Here is a 9,168-nt window from a genome sequence, read left to right as displayed (position 1 = left end):
TGAAGTAATTTCTCTTTAAATGGTATACCTACTAATATAGCCTACAAATAGCCCAAGTAATCCCTGTCAAGTGTAAGGAACATATATAACTTTAAGCACACAATAGCGAGTAAAGCATAGATACAAGTGTGCAGCTCATAAGCAATGTGGACGCAATTCAGCCCAGGTAGCTAACCTGTCATTTAGACCTATACAACATGAAAATCATTGAGGTATCTGCAGAATACAGCAAAATAACTTCTAAGTTGATATGTAGTGACTGCGTTTCACTGGTTTCAGCACCCTGGACAGCGCATTTGCAGACAAACTGTTTCTCTCGAACGGGTGAAAACGTCTCTTCAAAACCTTCTAAAACTTGCCCTGAATGTTCACATCATGTTTTGATGGCACATCGTGTTATTTTAAATCCATGGTCAATCAGTGGCTCACGAATTCGTATATTTTTCACTTAATCTATTCCAAGCATGTAACATTTGGAGAAGCCTGAGTATGTACACAACTTAAAGCCTCACACAACACATCTATAATATAAATTATATTGGGAAACATTTTTAGTTTGTGTGTGTGTCGCAGAGCCATTAGCCATATGGCAACATCTTCAATCTACTAAATATTCGACTCGGGACATGCTGGAGCCTACCTGCATTTGGTAGTAAGGATCATTGCGTACCTCCTCTTCCCCTGTCTCACAGCGTCTGGAATCAAAGTTAAGCCGTTACCGCGCAAGATAGCGCCTGTCTCTCCCACTGGGTAGTGAAGATGGGTGCCCCCCTTCTCTCCTTCTTCCTCACTGCATCCCGTAAACCGGGTCACAGAGACTGCAGTGTGGCACCAATAAAACAGACCAAACTGCGATGTTTGGTGCATTTTGAACAATCTGAACGTGTGTATCCTTTGTTTGCAGGTTTTAGGCACCCAAGTTAGACACCTATGTGTCTGTTATTTAGAACTGAAATGTATAGGCTATTACAGACGTCTGATCGTGCATGACATGATAATGTAGTCCGCTTATTATTTAAATTGTTGAAAATAATGAATCCCTATTAGGGGAGAGCAGGGACGAAAGTAGCCTATAATTTATCTGAAAAACTTAATTTTAAAAGACGATGTTTTAGACATAGATATATTTTGCTTGGGGTAATAACTCACAAGTGTGGTCTATCAAATACCAGGTGGTATTTTGTACATCTGTCGAACAACTTCAGTATAATTTCATTTTGAACAGTGTTACTTTCGACCCCGTCAGTTGGGACGAAAGTAACACACGAGTGGGTCAAAAGTAACACGATACAAGGTAGATTTATTTTATTTTTTTATCAAATATACCTGACTATGACCTTGTTAATATGTAACTGCAAACATATTTTGTCCTTTATTCTTGCAAAACAATTATGATAATTAACAAGTGTTACTTTCGTCCCGACAGGATCTCCTGACATTTAAACCAAATTTACTTTTATACTGAAAAACTCTGACAAGGCAACCTTCAGAATGTGTTACAGCACTAAATAACTTGTAGATTGATCATTACTGTGACACGTAAAACGGGAAACAACTTGTAGGCTTATTAGAAAAAAAGGACCGCCTCAGTCATTTTGCGCACTCGAAAAGTGCTTTCCGCACCTAACCGCGACAAACGACATCACGTGAAATTTGTCAGTTCCATCAATGGTTGCGTGCTGAAGGTGCTGTCATAACTTGTAATGCAAATGTAGTCAGGGCTCTGAGAAAATCGCTTTGTTACTTTCGTCCCGGTTCTCCCAGCCTTAACGATCATGTGGTTGTGCTTGCAGTTAAAATACTTTGTTCTGTTGGAATGTTCAAGTCAGCCTACACAGGATATTAAAATCGGAATAATGGGAACGATCTCAGTAAGGCATGACCAACAAAATCGTGTGTAGGCTAACTTGTAGAAATGCAGACTTTCGGAGAGTAGACGGAGTCTACAGGCATGAACGCTCAAAACAGGGCCCTTAGAAACAGGACGGGTGGTTATCACACGGTGAAACATGTTCAACCGACGTTACCAAGACTTTACTGACATCTATTGGAGTTTTCACATATAACATAGCCTACACAACTGTCTGTAAGCATTAACAAATTGGCATTGTTATATGAACTAAATGCAACAGACAAGTTAGTTTTCACACAGGCTATAGCATACAAAACTGTAAGCATTAACATATTGTAATTGTTATGTGAACTGAATTGTAGCCTATAGCACATATACTTTCATAATGTATTGTAGCCTATTAGTTTCACATTGTGCAAGTCAACTGGAGTAGGCCGTGTTCAGGATACGTTGAGAGACAACTCTTTAGGATAGCCTACTTCTGCAGTTATCCAAAAAATAAAAACATCAAGCTGTTCTTGCATTACGAGTTTCATATTCGACATCGGAAAACGCTATGGAATGCCCAATGGGCGCCCCTGTGTCGACCACATATAATTACCACCGACTTGCATGCAAAGTCGCTTTACTTTGCGCCTTGCTTGACGCAGCCCGTCACTATGGGACGCCGATTGGGTCACTGTGTCACATATATACACATGGTTTTAACACGTTATTCTTGATTGGTCACACGTTTAAGAAGCTCCTGAATCTATTTACTGTAATAAGCGGCTGCAGCCGTAAATGTGCAGGTGAAAGTTACAGATGAATGTACAAGTTAGTTAGCGCTTGTAGTTACACCTGACATGCAGCACTTGACATTAAAGTGGAACTGAACTGATTTATGAAGTATGGCTCATATTGTTATTAAAATAAAATCACAAAACTTTATCTGACAACTAAAATAGCTAAATGTTTCAATTGTTAATAAAAACCTTTTAAACTTTACTACTTAAGTGCAGGGCACAGCCATCGTTGAAATGTCATGTCTGTGACGTCACGAGAATGGTTGGGTACTGTGACTGACAGCTGCTAGCAGTCATCAAGATTGACATTGACAGATTGTCAAGAAGAACACAGAGGTAGATATGGCTTCAAACGAACCATCGAAAACAAGGTGCAAAGTAGGATCTTATTGTATAGCCCCAGGTTGTACAACATTTTTTACAGGACAGAAGGCATTCACTAGCATGTCCTACCCAAGCGGTTTTAGGAAAATGGCTTGTAGCTATAAAGCGCCAAAGCCCACCAGTTTCCCAGGACTCAGAGTTTGCAGAGATCACTTTACAAAAGTGGATTTTATTTTTAAACCTGTTAGATACGCTAACGTTACATACACACACTGGCGTTTTTGACATGGCTAGCTCTAGCTCCTAAATTCACAGATATGATAGTAGCCTAATAACGCACAAAGCTAGCTCCGTAACGTTTCCTAGACTGTAGGCTAGTTTGTTATGTTTAATCTAGCGAACAAGTTATCAACTCAACAAGTGAGCATGTTTCACACAACTTGAAGGTTACTAGTAACTGAAACCTACCAGCTATTTATAGGGCGCTCCAAACTTTCAAGTTCAAGTCTTTTATTGTCAGATGCACAGAACAACACAGGGTCAGTCAGAGCACTGAAATTCTGGGGACAAGACAACGCAAGGCAACCTAGCTGGCATAGCATGACATATAAGTACTCAGATCATAGGTTACACCTATGATAAGCTAACATAAAATAAAAGGTATTTCTCTTCACACAGCATGGGGAAGAGCCTGTGCTCAATGATGAACGATACGTTTGGTCATGCTTTTTGACCATGCCTTTGATCAGATCGATTCTGTCTCTGTTGGCATTGTCGTGTAGTTACGACAAGTACAAGAACACCATTCGGCATTGTTCAACCTGTCAGTGTTAACTATATTTTATATTCCGACAAAACCACATCTTCTGCATCATATGGAAAAACCGCAGCCCTGTGGGAACATAATTATGTATTGGTTCGAAGGCATACGCCATCTTCTTCTATTTTCAATGCAGTTTGGCGGGTTGAAATTGAACGCAACTATTCTCGTGACGTCAGCTGTATACGTCCGGTTCTTTTTAAAGTACATAATTTACACACTCGAGATTTCGATTATTTATAGAATATGGCATACAGTTGTATTTTATACATTTTTTATGTCCTTAAATGTGTATACTATTATAATATCACTGTGTCTAATCCCGATTCAGTTCCACTTTAGCATTTTTGCTCACCAACCACTGTGGCTAGTGGTTTTCCAAAGTTACTAGTCACTCAGCAATTTAATTAGCCACAATTATCGTTGAACAGTCTTTTCTCTTTTTTTGTCTCCTCTTCATTTTCATCACCAGTTTTTCTCTTTTGTGTCGGTGTCTGCCCTCCGGGGTTCCTACACCTGTTATGTGCTGCCACCTCCTTGCCTTGCAATGAGTTTACTATTTTAGACAGGGTCCTCAAGTTTGATCAAAAGCTTGGAGTGAGATTTAATGTAGGCCTATGTTTTGACAGGATATGGAACATTACAGAAATAATATCCAGAGCACTCAGACTACAATAAATCTTAATGTAACTAGAAATACTATTAATACAGTATAATTTGAATGATTTTAATTATTTTAATACTAGACTATTACTACAGTATAATTTGAAATCAAATGAAGAAATACATCTTCAGTCCTTCCCATACCGTCTAACATATATTTGATCTCCTCCAGGGTCCCACAACCTCCCGCTCCCAAAGATCCTCTTCCTCCATACACCTGTCTGTCTCCTCTGCCCGTCTCACCACCATGGGGAGTAGAGCATTCAGCCACTCTGCTCCTCGTCTGTGGAACTCATTACCACCTCAAATTAGAAATATCGATTCATTTCTCCATTTCAAATCACATCTCAAAACTAATGAGGTCAGTTAAATGCGTTATCAGCGTTAACGCAAACCCATTTTAACGGTGTCAATTTATTTATCGCGAGATTAACGTTCTTTTTGGCCTAGCAAACTTTGTAGTTTTTTTCACATGCTGTTGCAACAACTACTGACGTTTGAAAAACTACAACACCACACCGGATCTAGCTAGACCGGAAATAAAATAACATGCACGCCGCAAACACTTGTTTGGGCTTGCGAGCCAGCTAAAGAGTAGTAGGCTAACATTACGTTTTGAGTGGATGGCGAGAACGAGACGCCAAAATGGATGAAATGGAAACACAGAAAGTTCCTCACCTCCTCGGGTAAACCCATCTCTCACGACACTAAAGTCGCTGCCCTGTTGGATGCAATCCTCCTTCCATCTAAAATTGCTGTGTGTAAATGCCAAGCCCACACCCATTCATCTTACCCTGTGTCCTTAGGGAACGACAGAGCTGACAAAGCCGCTAAGGCGGCGCTCAGGCTTCAACCACAACCACTTCCTTCCTCTTTTCTGAACAAGCCTCGAACTCTGAGGTTCCCTCTTCAGGGGTTCCCTCTTCTCTTGCAGCTCTTCAGTCATTCGCCACCCCCCATGAGAAAGCCCTGTGGAAGTCATCTGCCTGCATCCTAACATAAGGAGTGTGGCGCAATGAGTGTGGAAAACCCTGCCTTCCCAAACATTTCTTTCCCCATTTTGCAAAATTGACACATGAGTGGGACCATGCGTCAAAAGCGGGGATGATAAGCATGCTAACACAACAGTGGTTCACAAAGGGATTTACAGCATATGCACAGAGATTTTGTCAGTCATATATATACAGTGCCCTCCAAAAGTATTGGAACAGTGAGGCGAATTCCTTTATTTTTGCTGTAGACTGAAAACATTTGGGCTTGACATCAAATAATGAACGTGAGACCAGAGATCAACGTTTCAGCTTTTATTTCCAGGTATTTACATCAGGATCTGATGCACAACTAAGAAAATATCACATTTTGTTTGAATCCACCCATTTGTCATGTGAGCAAAAGTATTGGAACAGATATACTTAAAACATATTTAAGTGAATAAGACTTAATATTTAGTTGCAAATCCTTTGCTTTCAATAACTGCAGCAAGTCTGTGACCCATTGACGTCACCAAACTTTTGCATTCTTCCTTTTTGATGCTTTCCCAGGCTTTCACTGCAGCCTCTTTCAGTTGTTGTTTGTTTTGTGGGGTTCCTCCCTTCAGTCTCCTCTTAAGCAGGTAAAATGCATGCTCTATAGGGTTTAAGTCTGGAGATTGACTTGGCCAGTCTAATACCTTCCATTTCTTGCCCCTGATGAACTCCTTTGTTGTTTTGGCAGTGTGTTTTGGGTCGTTATCTTGCTGCATGCTGAAGGTTCTGCCAATCAGTTTGGTTGCATCTTTCCTTAAATTGGCAGACAAAATGTTTCTGTAGACTTCCGAGGTCATTTTGCTGCTGCCATCATGTGTTACATCCTCAATGAAGATTAATGAGCCCGTCCCAGAAGAAGCCATGCAAGCCCAAGCCATGACATTACCTCCACCGTGTTTCACAGATGAGCTTGTGTGTTTGGGATCATGAGCAGTTCCTTTCTTTCTCCAAACTTTAGCCTTTCCATCACTTTGGTAAAAGTTAATCTTTGTCTCATCAGTCCATAAAACTTTGTCCCAGAATTTTTGAGGTTCATCTCTGTACTTTTTGGCAATTTCCAGCCTGGCCTTCCTATTCTTCTTGCTAATGAGTGGTTTGCATCTTCTGGTGTAGCCCTTGTACTTTTGTTCATGAAGTCTTCTGCGAACAGTAGATAGTGATACCTTCACTTCTGCCATCTGGAGGTTGTTGCTGATCTCACTAACAGTTGTTTTAGGGTCTTTCTTTACAGCTCTCACAATGTTTCTGTCATCAACTGCTGATGTTTTCCTTGGTCTACCTGTTCGACGTCTGTTACTTAGTACACCAGTAGTTTTCTTCTTCTACAGGACATTCCAAATGGTTGTACTGGCTATGGCCAATGTTTCTGCAATGGCTCTGATTGATTTTCCATCTTCTCTAAGACTCACAATTGCTTGTTTTTCACCCAAAGACAGCGCTCTGGTTTTCATGTTGTTTTCACCTCTGAATACAGTCTGCATAGACAAAACCTATCTTACCCAATCTGAACCTGAGTGTAGACATTCAGTGGTATTTATTGATTGAATAATGTATGTAATAGGACACACCTGGGCAACAAAACACACCTGTCAGTCACATGTTCCAATACTTTTGCTCACGTGACAAATGGGTGGGTTCGAACAAAAAGGTGATATTTTCTAATTTGTGCATCAGATCCTGATGTAAATACCTGGAAATAAAAGCTGAAACGTTGATCTCTGGTTTCACATTCATCGTTTGATGTCAAGCCCAAATGTTTTCAGTCTACAGCAAAAACAAAGGAATTGGCCTCACTGTTCCAATACTTTTGGAGGGCACTGTATGTGTAAACCACAATGTAGGACAAGGCACACCCACTACACAGGCCGCACATCCACCCCCATCACAGCCATTTGAAAACCTCATGATGGATTTTATTGAGTTAACACCATCTGAGGGAAAAGTATACTGTTTGGTTATGGTAGACTTATGGTCAAAATGGATTGAAGCTTTCCATGCAAAACATGCCACCAGCCATGTTGTTACAAAAGCACTACTAACTGAGATTGTTCCTAGATGGGGTATACCGCAAAGATCAGTAGCGATAACGGTGCACATTTTGTCAACTCTGCTCTCGATCAGGTTGGAGAATATCTAGGTATTGACATGAGGCGTCATTGTGCATACCATCCGGCCAGTGGGGGAGCAGTCAAGCGAGTGAATGGGACCTTAAAGATGAAACTGGCCAAATACTGCAAGGACACTGGTCTCTCCTGGACCAAAGCACTGCCCATTGCACTGACATACATGAGAATGAGAACCAGAACAAATCTCAGTCCGTTTGAGACCCTTTTTGGGCAACCTCCTACACTGGGGGTGAACGCAGAGAGAAGGCCTTTACCTTCCACCTCTCTCTGGAGAGGATGCAATGTTACAGTATTGGTAAAACTTGTTGGTTGTGCTCTCTCAGATTTCTACACAGGTAAAAGACGCATTGCCCGAGCCAGCTAAAGGTACTCTACACAACCTTTAGCCAGGTGATTGTGGTGAAGGATCTGCTCAGAAAGAACTGGAGATCAAAGAGGTGGTAGGACTGTTCCAGATCCTGCTAACTACATACACTGCTGTAAAGACGACTGAAAGAGCAACCTGGATCCACGGCAATCACTGCAGAGAGGTTCCTGAGCCTCCTGAGCAACCACACACCTGCCACACACTTGCATGGCAGGGCTGCACTGACTCATCACGGCGGGTCTAGCTAGCTAGCACATAGACTGCTGATCACTAAGGTTTACATCAGTTACACTTTATGCCTATTGTATAAGTCAAACCCCACAACTAAATAAATCTTGCCACACCCTTGCACCTAGCATTGTTGTATATAAACAAATTATTATTACATTAGCAGACTAGGCTGAGAGACGACGACTGTCCCACTTTACCAGACAAGTTGTCCCACATTACCTGAAAATGGTGCCTGAATGAGAGAGGGGGTCATGTTATGTTTGAAAGTGTGTAGCTTCTGAACTATTGTGTATTCCCATTTCATTCCAACATGAAAATGTTCCTAAGCCCTAAAACGATTTACAGAAACACCACTGGGGCGAGTTAACAGTTACTTAGTAAGTCTACTGGAGCCTCTACCAAAAAGTGTCCCACATTACCTGAAATCACCCTACTTGACTGATATCATCTAACCTTGCACGTGACATGTTGGTTGTCAACTACCGTCAGATATGTCCAAAAAGCAACAGACATTCAGCAGCTTCCTTGGCGTTTCGCCGTCTACAAAGAAAACGCCAACTGGAGCCAGAGCCGAAACAATTATATAGCGTTAGTTAGCTTACTTGTCCGAGGTTTGCAGCTTGACCAAGGAGAGTTAGTAATGATCCAGAATTTAAGGCCAGCTTTGTATTGGCTCAAGTTGAGGAAACAGTAGTGGCTGAAATGTTTGGCGCAGACATACAAAACTTTGGGAAGTTGTGTCGGTGTGAAGGAATAATAACATACTGCTATCAATGCTACTATTCCAATCACTACCTCGTGTCTGTATGTATACACATATGTCACGTAATGCTTAGTACTAAAACATGTATCCAATTGTGATCAATTGAATTAATAAAGAACCTATGAGATCATACAACAGGATGCCTTCTGTGCAAGTGGGGCCGTGCTGAGATGTATCTGTGCAGCAAGTTCGTGCGTCAATGTAACTCTGGT

Source organism: Hypomesus transpacificus, chromosome 3, assembly GCF_021917145.1.
Source record: "Hypomesus transpacificus isolate Combined female chromosome 3, fHypTra1, whole genome shotgun sequence".
Lineage (NCBI taxonomy): Eukaryota > Metazoa > Chordata > Actinopteri > Osmeriformes > Osmeridae > Hypomesus > Hypomesus transpacificus.
This window is presented reverse-complemented; position numbering follows the sequence as displayed.